The sequence below is a fragment of the Pogona vitticeps genome, chromosome 3 (assembly GCF_051106095.1).
Source record: "Pogona vitticeps strain Pit_001003342236 chromosome 3, PviZW2.1, whole genome shotgun sequence".
NCBI lineage: Eukaryota > Metazoa > Chordata > Lepidosauria > Squamata > Agamidae > Pogona > Pogona vitticeps.
In genome coordinates, this window is record NC_135785.1 from 117,103,957 (window position 1) to 117,118,499 (window position 14,543).

General features: G+C 40.3%; 1 long non-coding RNA gene across 1 annotated transcript; it reads left to right on the forward strand.

Moving 5' to 3' along the window:
- Positions 1–251: 251 nt before the first annotated feature.
- LOC144587768 (uncharacterized) lies at positions 252–13,770 on the forward strand. The gene is made up of 2 exons (XR_013542912.1): positions 252–11,631; positions 13,198–13,770. It is a non-coding gene; the product is annotated as an uncharacterized LOC144587768 (long non-coding RNA).
- The last annotated feature ends 773 nt before the right edge of the window (positions 13,771–14,543 follow it).

The following is a 14,543-nucleotide window of genomic DNA, read 5'->3' on the forward strand; positions in this document are numbered from 1 at the left end:
AACCCTGGTCTCCTGAGCCTCAGTCCATCACTCTGTCCACTACACCTTACTGGGTACTGCCCGACAATAATTACTTCCTTCTAAAAGAGTAGGAAAGTTGAAAAAGAAAGTGCCAAAACAGGATTGCTGTTGAAGAGGAAGAAGACAAAAATCATTACTACAGAAGAACTACACAACTTTTAACATTGACAATGAAGAAATTGAAATGGAGATTTTATATACCTTGGTTCAACCATCAATCCAAAGGGAGACTGCAGCTAAGAAATCAGAAGAAGACCAAGACTAGGAAGGGCAGCAATGATAGAAAAGGTCATCAAGTGTCACTGGAGACCAAGACCAAGATCACTCACATCCTTGTACTTCTGATCACCATGAATGGGTGTGAAAGCTGGACAGTGAAGAAAACTGGCAGGAAATATGTTTCATCTGAAATTTGGTGCTGGAAGAGGGCTTTATGGATACCTTGGGCTAACAGAAAGATAAACAAATGGGTCCTAGATCAAATTAAGCCTGAATTATCTCTGGAGGCAAAAACGTCCTACTTTGAGCACATCATGAGAAGGCAGAGTTCTCTGGAAAAGACAATAATGCTGGGAAAGGTGGAAGGCAGCAGGAAAAGAGGAAGACAGAATGTGAGACAGACTGACTCCCTAAAGGAAGTGATAGGCTTGAGTTTGCAAACGCTGATCAGGACTGTTGAGGATGAGATCTTTTGGAGATTGCTCATTCATAGGGTCACTATAAGTGTGAGGCAACTTGATGGCACATAACAACAACAGGAGAAGAGTACGTGAGAGAGTCATCCCTCCACATCTTGACTGCTACCTTATACCAAAGTCAACCAAATGCTTGACTACATTATATCACTAACAAAACATCGAAAAGGGTATGACCAGCCTTCATAATACCATCATGGGTACTGTTTGGCAAAATGTTCTCCATTCTGTAAATATTGTAGTACAAAAATTGATTTATTATGGATATCAATGAAAAACCAAATATATTCATCTTCCTCATGTCATTACACAGTGGCCATGATCCTGTGAAACTATGTGTATGTATGAGTAGGAGTATACTGAGCAGGTTACTAGACATGAAACGCTTTCTTCTCTCAACCATAAACCACTTTTGAAACAGTAGGAAGTGTGAGGAATACCAGACTGACTGGTGGTGCACCATGACACAAGGTGTGGAAATGGCAGCAAAAATGTCTGCATTACAGCATATGGTTGCAGCAGCACATCGGCTTTTGCTGTTCTCCAATGCTCCGGATGCGGTCTTTTGTCAGCTACCTTAAAAGTATGATGGAATTTTAAGACAAAAGAAAAAATAGCCAAAACAAAACAGAAATCCACAGATCTTTCCATAGTATGGGTGTGGGGAGCATGTCTGCAGTTTTTGTTTATAAAAACTGATCTCCTGCTCAGATTTTCCTCATATCCAAACTTTCCTCTGAATTTATACAGTTTTGAAAAGCCACAAAACAAATTTTATGTTAAAATTCCTGAAATTTAAATCGACCATCATTATAGTTATTTTATCTCCCTGTGCATTTAGGTAGAATGCAAATGCATTATTTATTTAAACAGAAAGTTTAGAAAATAAAATAAAGCTTAATTAGTTTTTTTTCCTGTCACCTACCTGCCCCATGTTGTGGTCCAAACAGCAAATGGCCTGCCCTTTTTGAGAAAAAGTTAAAATAGACAGATTTTCTCTATTAGGAATGAGGGAGAATTTGAGATTATTATTTTGTTTTCAATAAAGTTTTGCCAGTATCAAACAATTTATTTAAATTAATCATGTTAGATTTGCCCTGAAGTTGCTACCTTTTCTCTTCTTCCTGGGGTTTCCTAATCTTAGACACTTATATAGAGAGACAGTATATTATTTGTGCTCTCCGTGCTAAGGTAAATGGGGTGAATTTCATTTGAATTCATTTCTGAAGAATTTATTAACATTCAAAAAATTTTAGGATTGAAATATTTGGGCACTGGGAAAACTTGGGAGGTTTTTTATTTTTTAAAATCATATACAGTACTGGAGAAATGCTAACTGACAGTTGTCCCCATCTTTAGTCCTCATATAGGTTTACTTCAAACTTTTCACTCACTCATTTTGATACAACAAAGAGCAAGCAGATCTATTTCACTCTGTATTTGAGTGAAAAAAACACTGAACTCTCTACACTACTGCAAACCTTGGAAGCTGAGAGAAGTCTTTAAAAATAATGATTGCAGAGAGATTATTTTCCATGTTGCACTTTACGATATGGTTATACTTTAGAGGAGGCACAAAGAACTGCAGATTATTTCATTTCTTCTCATCTGGGGCTAATTTCTGGAAACGTCCTTCTGTCTGCAAAGAGCTGAGGATTTTGTTTGAAAGTACCTGGTTTACAGCCTAATAGAGTGTGTGGACATCTTGTATTTGCTGCTCTGTCTTCCTCAATTGGTGGGAAATTCAGGGCACCTTCTCGGGTTCATTTACCTTATATCAGAGGGAAGAAAGCAGCTGAGTGTCAGGAGGATATCTGTAAACATTTAAAACCTGAAAAGAAATGGCTTACAATCACCCAACAGAATGGCATGCATTATTAGCTCCTGTCTGAAAGTTGTCAACTTTCTCCTTCACTCTCAGTTTTTATGTCTTTAGCAAATTGTCGAAATGCAGAAATTTAGTAAAGGAAGCTATTACTGATGTTGTGCCAAATTAATGGGAAAAACCTCCCATGATAAATTCTGCATGTGAAGCCAATGGGTGGGACTGCAATCCTTAAATATCACTTGCCAGTCCTCTAGTCCATCGACATTTCTTCCACCCATCTGCACATTCAGATCTCCAAGACAGGTTCATCTCAACTTGATTCCTATCTCCTGCTTCTTCATTTCATGACAGACAACTCTGTACTTTCCAACCACAAAACTTTAAAAGCCCCTTGAGTGAAGTATGCTTCCAAATTAACGTTTTGTCGACACGATTCTTAATAGTCCTGTTTCAAGCTGTGCATGGCTGTGTAATATTTTCATCCAAGCCAGATTCTCTTTTTCAACAGACTGGCAGACCAAATGACTCTAAGTAAAAACGGACATAAAAATGGCAGGCGGTGTGACCCTGGCATAGACTTGGGATCAGTTCAGAACTAATGTGAGAGAAAGTCTTTATGGACGTTTTAGCTTACCTGACCTGACTTGCTCCAGTTAATCAGAGATGCTTCCCTAGAAATACCAGATTTTAATGATGATTCCTAGCCACGTGGATTCTCTGTAGCTAAAAGGTTCAACCAGATTACACCTAGATCAGCTACGCTCATGCATAGTAACAGATGCCCATTCAGCAGAAACCTCCTCTAACTATTCGCCTGGATTCAACAAGTTAAGGTTGCCATTAAAGCTGAAATAAGAAATTTGAAAGATTCCAGAGATTTCCCCCAGTGTTGTGGCTCTCTTTTCACACTGCCCACCCCCCCCTTTCTTCTGCGTAAAAGTTATTGTCATATTCCATGGAGGTTCAGGTAGGCAGATGAATGGAAAGCGTTCCTCTCCATTACTAGCTGCACTTGACTGGAGTCTCATTACATTACGATGGTGCTTTAGCAGGCGAATGGGCCTCGCGTCTGGGTTCCGAGCACCCCTCATACCTCCCTGATAACGTAAATTACCCTCCGCCTCATTGCTTCAAATGATCAAACATCAAATTGCAAGTAAAAAAAAAAAAGAGAGGGGGGGAAAGAAGGAAAAGGGGGGGAGGAGAAACAAGAAAAGCTGGAGAGAAGTGCAGGTTCAATTTTGACAGTCAGCAATGGAGATGTGTTCGTGCCTCCTAAGTGCTTGCTAAAGATGAATCCATCGAAGGCTTGAAGCACAGCAATTTCACTGACATTAGAGCACACCTGTAAAACCCAAACAAAGCTTTGTAATTCAGAGCCTCAGTCATCATCATCACACAGGGAATCTCCCATCTCTTGTGCAGGAGAGCAGGCAAGGTTGTCACCGATCTTTCTCCATCACTGGCAAAGCTACTTTTGATGGTGGTGGCGGCTGCTGTTGTTGAACAAAGTGACGCCCATGCAAAAAATCCCCCAACCATGTTGAAAACTCACAATCTGATCCAAGCTAGAGATAAGGTGTTGAGCTGAGAAGGGGGGGGGGACTGGGCATTTTTGTCCATGCATGCATGTAGTGGAGGAGGGGGGAAGGGCTGGTCAACTCCACATCAAGAAATATGGATCTAGGGAGGGTAACGAGGCGCAGTAGAAAGAAGAGGCTGTATGTCTTTTCTCAGTATTTAAACGTGTGCTTAATGTGGTGCTCAGTGAAATGGCTAATCTGATAATGCACAGAGTGTTTGCCGTAGTATTCTGAGAAATGTTTACCACAGTATTTCATGGGGATTGTGTTTGGGGAAAAACAGGAATCACTCTAGCATACAAGAAAACATTCACTGCTCAATATAGTAGGGATATTAAGAGGTTTATTTAGAGGTGTCTTTAGTGCAATATGAAAAAAGAGTTAAGTGTAAGGCATTTTATTAATATTTTAGGGTGGGGCTGAATATAACACACAAGAAAATTATGAATAAGCCAAGTTACTGAGAGCCAGACAATAGAGCAAATCTCTGTCTGCCTCTTTCCTGTAGACTAATATTATACGTTTGCTTAAGTGCTTTGTTCAATTGCATAGAGCTCGTGGTTAAACAATCCCACTAGGTGAGTAATTCATAATTCATTATATCATTTATCCAATAATTTTTTGCCTCCTCTTCGCTTGTTGATTGTCTCAGATGCAGTTTCCTCATATCAACTCATTGCTCAGTGCCATTCACTGGATAATTTCAGCCATGGAAAATGCTTGGTATGGGTCGCTCATTGCTATAGATACTTGGGGTGTGTGTGGATACTCCAGTACAAATTGTTATTATCCTTCCCTGCCTCACTGAATTCATACTGACCTACAGTAACTGATCTTCCCATTTGAAAGTGAGGTTGGCCTGAATAGGTCTCGTGGTAATATCTTTTTTCTTGGCTGAAATAAGTTTTGGGGGATGTGGAGTTACAGTGATCTACACACAGATTCTGTATCATGAAATGTTCTTGCCTGTATCTCTTGTATTTATAGTGCATTTAACTCACACCCTGAAAGTGCAGGGCTACCAGGCAAGAGGGTGCCAGAAGGTCAGTTGGTTTTTCAAATGAGAGGGGCTGATCTCCTGCCTCCTTGACTTGAAAATACAATGAAGGAAGCATAATTACCATGTTGTGTATACACCCATGGTTTACATGGACTACTCGGTCTCATGCTTCAAGTGCCTGTAAAATTTCTGTAATGAGAGATGGAGAAACAGTGGCCTGAATTATATCCTTAGAGCATTAAGCTCTACATGGCTTGGATAATACATTTTAGATAGGTCTGGGGGATATTCCTGGGTTCAACTAAAAAGAACGGATGGACTTGACATTTTTGATCCAGATACTGTTCTTTGGATAACAGCATTATCAGTTAGGACACAATGGGCAATGATGGCAGTGGGATGCTACTATAGATGTTCATTGACCTATCCATGCTTGCTTTGACTCTCAGTAGCATGTGCATTGATCCAACTGGACCAGCTCTTGGATCAGTAGTGGTCACTAAAACAGCTTTAAATCATCAAGTGGTTTAGTTTGTTCTAGGAATTCATTTCTAGGGGCATTCTGCTGGTCCTTGTCCCTGTTTCTTTCAAGCCATGCGATGCACAACTGCTAGAGATCCCATTGCTCTTAAAGGATCCAGTTCAAAAGTTGACATCTAGTCTTGGTTAAGACCTGTGACCTATTACAGTGAAATGTCTGCCGATTCCAAATGAAAAAGACTGCCTATTGCGTTTTGCAAATCTGGTCTGTGAAACATACACACTTAGGAAATATCTTTTCAGAGTTCTTTATCACAATTTCATGTTTGCTCGGAGGAATTTAGGGTTATAAATCAAAACCACCACCACGGTAACAATGTCTTGTCCACATCATACTGAAAGTCTTATGTTATCAGGGCTATTCTGACTTTGGATGGGACAGTTTAGAGAACAAAGCAGTGCTGCATCCAAACAAGTCTTCCAGATTCTTTAGCCAATATATTCTTCTAATTCCTATGACTTTTTCCTCATTTTTTACATGAGAGGCTGTAATAATATGTACATGCAGTGGTTGGCTGAAATATTCCAACTTTCTATATTTTATGTGTTTTTTGATTTCTTGATCTTTGTTCATTCACCGGAGTACTTCTTCATTGGTTGCACTCTCAGTCCAAGGCAGTCTGGCATAGCTGCAACAAATCCTCATTCCCCATGTTTCTCTCTCTTTTAGCCTGTCTTCAAGTCCATGATTCCACACTATACAGAGGAATCAAGAATGCATAGCATTGTACAATTTGCATCGTCAATCCCTTTTTTTAAGTTTTTTGTCGCTTGTTACATTCTTCATCTTAAGGAAGCTGCCCCAGGCCACCTCTGTTCTGTCTTTTATTGCAGAGCTATGATCTCCCTCCAATCCAATAACAACAACAATTAATGAGAAATATTATCTTCACAAATCTTTTTTATGAAAAGAAGAACAAAACATTTCCCAGTTCGAACTAGGAAAAAGCCTTAAAATTAATATTCTGGCGGAAAATCTAAAACAACTCACCTAAGCAAAACCCTGAGAAGTATTTTTTTTAAAAAAAATGATGATGAAAAATGTGTGTCACCTACAAAATATAACCCTCTCCTCCACACACACTTTCTGTTTCTCTTTGGAATATGCAGACTGTAGCCTTGATCGTTTTGAAAATAATGAGCATTTTTATAGCATCCTTTTGTCTATCATATAAATTCAGGTCTTACAAGGTATGGTTATTAAAGATTCTGTGGCATGTTTTGAAACAGGAGGGTTGTTCTAAAAGGAGCACCTTGGCTACATTCCAGCATGAATAATTATATTCACTGGGTCTCTCTCTCTCTACTATCTTTCAGTTCAACTGGAAAAAATGACTTTCCCTTCCCACCCCCCTGCCTTCCTAGTGCTTTGGCTAGGGAGTAGCTGCCGCTGTTCTGTTCCAGGAAATTTTTTACTTTTTTTATTTATGACATACTGCCTTTCTGCCAAAAAGGGCACTCACAGTGGCTAACAACTTTAAAATTCAAATAACAACAAATGCAAGTAAAACGTAAAAATGGGTTTAACATGTCTTTTAAATACTGCAATAAAAAGACACAACAGCTCCTTTATTTCCAAAGTCTGGTTCAAATAAAGATGTTGTCCTCTGCCAGCATGGACAATGGGGGTGGCAATGGGCAGCCTAGCTTCTCTTGGCAGTGTGTGGCAGATTCTCTCCAATGTCCCCAGAAAACACCTCTCAGAGGGTGCCAGCCAAAGAAAAGAACAACTCCCACAACTCAAAATAAGAATTCTAAACTTGAGCTTGTAACAGAAAATGTCCCTATAGAAAATTATGGAGTTATGCTTCAACCAATACTTGGGATTGGTCCCTTCACCTGGAAAAAGATATTGCAGAGCTGGAAAAGGTGCAAAAAAAAAAGGCAACCATAATGATCCAGGGACTGGAACAATCCACCTGCGAGGACAGAGAGCAACATTTGGAGACATTTAGCTTGGAAGAGAAAAACACAAACATTGGAACCTAACATCATACATTGAAGTAGATGTTGGGAAAATCAGGACAGATAAAAGATGGGTCTTTCTTCCAATGGGCAAAGGATGAAGTCTGCTACCATATGGTATCAGGAGGGTGCCCATCACACGCATGCCTTCAGAAGGGGACCCTACAAATGGATGGAGGATGGCACACAAGGTTGTGGACTCAGTCCCTTCCTCCATTGACCAAAAAGACCTTTCTGTCTTCAGATGCATAGCATCGTGAGAGGCAACTGGAGTAGCAATGGTGTTGTCATGGCTGATGGAATGGCAACAGACTTGAAATGGGATTCCTATACTGTGAATTCACATGGTGGAAAGGATACTTTGGTGATCCCTGGGTCCTGTTTCGGAAAAAATATACTGAGTTTTTGTTCTGAAAAAAAAAAGAGGCCACCATAAAGTAACTTGGCACTTTTTAACTACTGTCTGAAAAAGGAGAGCAGCAGTAACAAGAGAGCGGGAGGAAGGATTCTCGTGGCAATGGGGGAAACATGCAGAGTTTCTCTGCTCAGCAAAAGGAATAAGAAGTTGGTGAGCTTGACCTGTGCATGGAACTTATAAAAAAGCATTTTTACACCAGATCAATGTTTCCCTCAGCACTTTAATGCACCCCATTGGTGTTCTAAAACTCTAATGATGCAGTCTGTGAGAAGCTGTCATTTATTACCCACAGATGGGGTGATAATTATTGACAAGATTGTAACTAATAATTAAACCCATTTGCTCCTTCTAAGCAAGTTGGCGTGAGTTATTTTCAGAGACTTCTGTTGCAGGTCTGTGGCCATTCTTGCCTTGTTGCTAGAATCCTAAAGCAGGCTCCCAAGCTTGGGGGAAGGGAGTGGATGCTTTCCTCGTGGAAGGGACGCCTACATTTCCTGACTACTTCTTGGCTATTCTCTGGTCCTTCCACCAATCCTTCTATTGGAATGATGTGGAAGATGTGGGTGTTCCTTTAATGTTCTATTGGGTTAATTGTCACAGCACTTTCTTCCACCTCTCCTGAAATAGTTCTGAATTCTCCCACCATTCCATTTCAGTGGTCAAAAAGGAGCAGGCACTTTCTGTTGCAAGAGGAACACAGCTCCTCCGTGGAACCCAGTCTGCTGGAAATGCATGAACAAGGATTCTCTGTATTTTAATGAAAACTGGTTTGCACCTATTATTATATGAGAACCTCAGTCAGAACACAGTTTTCTCGAGACGCTTAGTGCCTGTCCAGACAGGGGAATTGAGCTCACTTGTTTATGACTAAACTGGCTTAACCTGACTCATAAGTACACCAGGTGCATTTACACAAGAGTAAACTGATGCTCACAAGATTTGTGTGGACCATTCTCACAGAATACACATCTGCTATTAGTATTACTATTACTTGTGTTGTATTGTGTTGTATGTTGTGTGGATACTATGAGCTATTTTGAGGTTTTTTGGTGTGTTGCCCAGCTGTTACAAAGGGACTTTCACCTGCTATAGTTATGGAAAGGTCTGCTCAGACCAGGATCATATGCTGCACCAAGAAGTCGTTTAATGATGACAGCAACAGGAGGGCAAGTAATTGCTATTGATATGGCAATCTTCATCAAGTGACAAAGGTATAAAGACAGGCTGGACGTAACACTTCAGTCACAGAAGCAGTAAAGGCAATCCAAAGGTGAGACATATTTATCAAGTCTTCTAGACTCTAGAAGCATGGATTGAAAACAAAGTGCTGGGGTCTAACACAGTAGAACAAGTATCTACAGGAAGTTCTAGGCAAGAAGGCCCAGAAGATGAACTTGTAACAACTACAGTCAAAAGGTATCAACTCTTACTGTGTTCAGAGAAATGAAATGTGTAAACTAGATTTACAGCCATCCTGGTAAAAGCTTCATTTCTTCTGTATATTCAATCAAACAAACTCTGCCCTCTGGAGTTTTGGAGGAGAGTGGACGTAACTCAGCATATACAGCAGATGCATGCCTTTGCAAGCAGAGAAAAAAACACCCCAAAGAAGGACCTCTCTAGGCTTCTTAGATTGTCACTTACCTGGTCTGAGCTATGCTGAAATACATTTAACCTAGACCAGTGGTTCCCAGACTTGACTCCCCATATGTTCGTGTAATAAAACTCCCAGAAGCCTTCACACTATCTGTACTGGCCAGGGTTTCTGGGAGTTGCAGTTCAAGAACTTCTGGGGAACCAAGGCTGGGAACCACTAACATAGACTGATATTTCAGGGTTGCCAATGTCATTTCCTTGCGTCTCACATTTGTTTTTAATCCTTGAGCCTTTTTGAGAGAGGCCAAAAAAGACATCTTACCTTTGTTCTCAAGATATGAAGGGATAGCCACAGCTCCCTAAATCTCCACCTCAGCTACAGTTAAGATTTTTTTAAAAATTGTTTTCCTATCTTAGTGGTCTCCTCTCATAAGTACTAGCTTTCTTGTTTTCTTGGAATAAGAAATATGGATATTTTTTTTTCCAAAACAGGAAATGTGATCTTTCAGCTATTCTGATTTTTAAGGCCTGAGTCCATAACTTAACTTAGGATGCGATCAGGTGGTCTGGAAAGATGCATGTCTAACCGCATGAAAGGGTTGCTTTTGCAGGAGAAATCTTCCTTAAAGCAACCCTTCCTTCTGCTGGGGCCCAAAAAGTAGTAGCTCTTTAGCTGGACCAGAAAGATCCAGCTTGGGCATGTGTCAGGGTTGAACTGGCACACATATGATTGCCAGGAAATAGATTGCACCGGACAATTCCACAAGTGGTCCAAAATGTAATCTATTTCTCCAAGTGATCACTCCCTAGGCTGTTACATATAGCAGACCAGTTCACCTGAACAAAATTCATCCTGAGGTAGAAGCAGAACTTGGTAACAGAAGGGCTATAGTGAAATGTCATGTGTCCAGAAGGTTCAATCAGCTGCATCCAAATCAGATCAGGACTGGGAATAAGGGAGGTGGCATCGCTGAGTTTACAAAGCAATTGTTGGCATTAAGTAGAGGGGCTTTCCCCCCTACAACCTGAGGTCTCATCTTTCAAATTAAACTAGATTAATGTTTGTTGGATGATTGATGTCTTGGTGTACAAGAATCCATCACAAGGAGAAAAACAAGACAGGCAAGATGAAGACGCGATTACTGAGTTTCAGGCTGTTTTTTTCTCGTGAGGTGGCACCGTATACGCACAGCATTAGGATGAAAGACCCAACCACAAAGCAGATTAGTGTGATACCTATTGGGACCTTGTCCAAATGATCAAAAAGGGTTGAACTTGTTAAATAAGGAGGCTATCTTACCACATGATGAGATAATGATCCAGTCTAGGGTTTATTTATTTATTTATTTAAAATATTTTTACCCCATCTTTCTGCTAAAAGAAATTCAAGGCGGATTACATCATTAAAAGCACAGTATTAAAATCAAAAAGCAGCAAATTATTCAAATATTAAAATGAATTTCCTCAGTGTTTGAAATGGCTATGGAACATAAAAGCTCACATACTGATAACAAGAGATGCATCAAAAGAGTGTGCGGAAACCATGCAACTTCTCATAACTGTCTGAGATGCTGAAGGTAATATTAACATTTCTCATAGACTGGTGCATGAACTTTTGCCATTTCTGCAGACACAAATAGAAATGAATGTGAGACTTTTGTCCTGGATCATCGTAAGTAATTCTCTCTCAGATGCTAATTGCAAAAATATCTTGTTTCCCAGGGCTTCAAACCACAGATCTACAGAGAGGTCAGATAATTTATCACTGTGGATAGGTACAGGAGATTTCTGGTGGGAAAACACAGACAACTATCACATTCAGGGACTTTGCTGAATAGTTCGTTCTGAGTATTGTACAAGGATGAGCAGTCTTCAATCCAGCAAAGGTGGTAGTTAACAGAGAACGATGAAGCTTCTTTCAAAAGTGGAGCAAGAAAAAGACCTTCACTGAACTATAAGGAGGACTGAACATGGACAGAGAAAAAGTAAGTTACCTTACTGTTCAAGCGGGATGGTTTTTATCCCACACACAGAAAGCAAAGCAGACTTGGCAGAATTTGTCTCCCATCAATTGCTGTTCAAAGCACCAAATTCTGATCTTGTTGGTGTCATCAGCAGGTGCAAAAAAGGGGGACTAATATGACAAGCAATTAAACACCAGAAACTTATTTCTTAAGACATAGTTTTGTGGGGGGTTTTATTGCAGCAAAAACAACAAACTGTGTTGTAACGCTGTAAAGTCTAACAAATGCAGTCGAATACAGTGGACCCTCGACTTACAGACGGCTCGACTTACAGACTTTTGGAGTTACAGACTTCTCTGGCCGCAAAATTTAGATTTGACTTGCAGCCAAAGAATCGACCTACAGACCAGAAAAAAAACAAAATGGAACAAAAATAGAACAAAAACGGCCGGTTATGGGATTAATCGGTTTTCAATGCATTGTAGGTCAATGGAGATTCGACTTACAGACTTTTCGACTTGCAGCCACCGTTCTAATACGGATTAATTCCGTAAGTAGAGGGTCCACTGTATGTATATTGTGGAATACAGTCAACTTCATCAGATGCCCGGAGCGTTTACCACTGGTTGTGCATGCACATGCATCTATGCATGCACACACACAAACGTGGGTGGTAGGAGGATAGGGAACAGTAAGTAGCTAGGTCAGAATGAAATGAAATATAGAAAGTACAGAGAGTAGTAGTAAATCAGACCCGAAATGTATGTAAAATTAATACAGTAGCATTGTTAACTAATTAAATAGAATACTAGAAAGCCAGGGATGGAAGGGATAACAGGAGTCATCAAGAAAATACCAACATATCTCTCCTACTCTGGCCATGCCGCACTGGCTGCCCATCCATTTCCGCATTGACTTCAAAGTGTTAATGCTTACATATAAGGCCCTAAACGGTTTAGGACCCCGATACTTGGCGGAACGCCTGCTCCCACCTAGATCTACTCGGATCACCCGCACGAGCCAGGAGGTGGGGCTGAGGAGCCTAACGCCAAGGGAGGCCTGGAAGGAAAAGACACGAAACCGGGCTTTCTCGGTGGTGGCTCCTCGCCTCTGGAATAACCTTCCTCTGGTTATTCATGCGGCCCCTACGCTGGGCACTTTTAAGAGTCAACAAAAACATGGTTGTATGTTCAGTCCTTCCCTCCTGTCAATATTTAATTCTTTCTTTATTTTTTCTTTCATTTATTATTTGTTTTATTATTGTATGTGTTATGGACTGTTTGTAAAATTATTATGTTTTCGTATACACCTTATTGGAAGCTGCCCAGAGTGGTCGACCAGACCAGATGGGCGGGATATAAATCAAATAAATAAATAAAGTCCAGACCGCTGCCAAAGAAGGAAATCCTGACCTGAAGTCCCCTAGATATGTAGTCATCCAAACTCTGTTTAAGTGCCTCCAGTGGTGGGGAATTCACCACCCTCTGAGGCAATTCATCCCATTGTTGAATAGCTCCCACTGTTAGGAATTTCTTTCTGATGTTCATGAGAAATCTCCTTTTCTGTCACTGAAATCCATCATTTCAGGTCCTACACCCTAGAGGTGCAGAAGACAAGATTTCTCCATCTTCCACAGAAGAAGTGTGCCTTTTTCCAGTCTTCTCTTCTCCAGACTTACATTTATAACAGGACAGAAAACCGCAGTCCCTCTTCAGACCCTTTGTTCAGACTACAAGAGTAACTAGATGGGTATTTATTTGGCTGCTTGTGCTGTGCTCCTCACTATTCCTTTATATATTTGATCTGTCTAGTATACAACATTAGATCTGATCTTTTGGCATGAGTGTGTGATTTATTTTGTTTGGCCAGCAGGGCTTGTGTTTTTTATTTTGTTTTTGTAGTGTTTCCATTCACATCATTTTTGCATTGTGTGATCATCTATATTGGTCCTTTAAGATCATTGTTGGGAATGTCCAGATGACATCACCGGTGATGTACAGAATGGGTTATGGTGTGGGAGTGAAGCCTATTCTTTTTGCTTTCCATCTGACCATACTAGTAAGGGCTATAACTGCAAAGCAATTTGTAAACTGTATTTTTAAAATGCTTTTCTCCTAGTTTAGTGCTATAGCAGTAAAGTAATTAAAGTGCTTACCATGTCAGTTCAGCACTATTTCACTTGCTAAATGTTTTTTTTAAAGGAGGGATTTAAATGCTACCAAGAGGCGTGGGTAAGAAGGTAGTGATGATGACAGAAAATGGAAAAGGAAAAGGAGCAGGGACTGTGTGCTGTGTGGACATTTGAAATGCACCTTCATAGATTAATTAAACATTTGCGTGTGAAATTTTGCAACAGTTTACAGGCCAGGGTGTGGTATAGAGAAGTTCAGATCAACCGTGGACGAACTTCTATGTGGTCATGCCTTCAGACTATTCAGAGTGAACAATCAGAAACCTAATGTGAGAAGGCTGACCAAAGGATTACAAATTTCCTCTGTATATCAACAGGCAACAAGTATTGTCATAACTGGGCATGATATGAGTGTCTAGTGATGTAATTGACTAATTTCTACAAAAGTTCGCATTCAAACCTGTGGAAAGTCCCAATCAAAAATTTTATATATATTCCAATTTGCACCATCATATTTTAGAAACTAGTGGTATATATTGTGCCATCAACAGGAGGCCTGCCATCTTCTAGTTGGCTGAGCATAGCAAGAAAGCTTGTAGAAAGTTTTATACTAACATTGTGATCTTCTCCAGGACCTGTGCGGCAACGCCCTGGGCAAAGCACACTACAGAGGGTGTTTGGCTGTTCATCTGTGGTGTTGCAAACATGCCACATACAAAATAAGGCATATCCAATCATGGTTGTTAAGTACTATACCTCAGAGAGCCTTTCACATCAATCTCCCTTTATCAGGCAAGCGTAT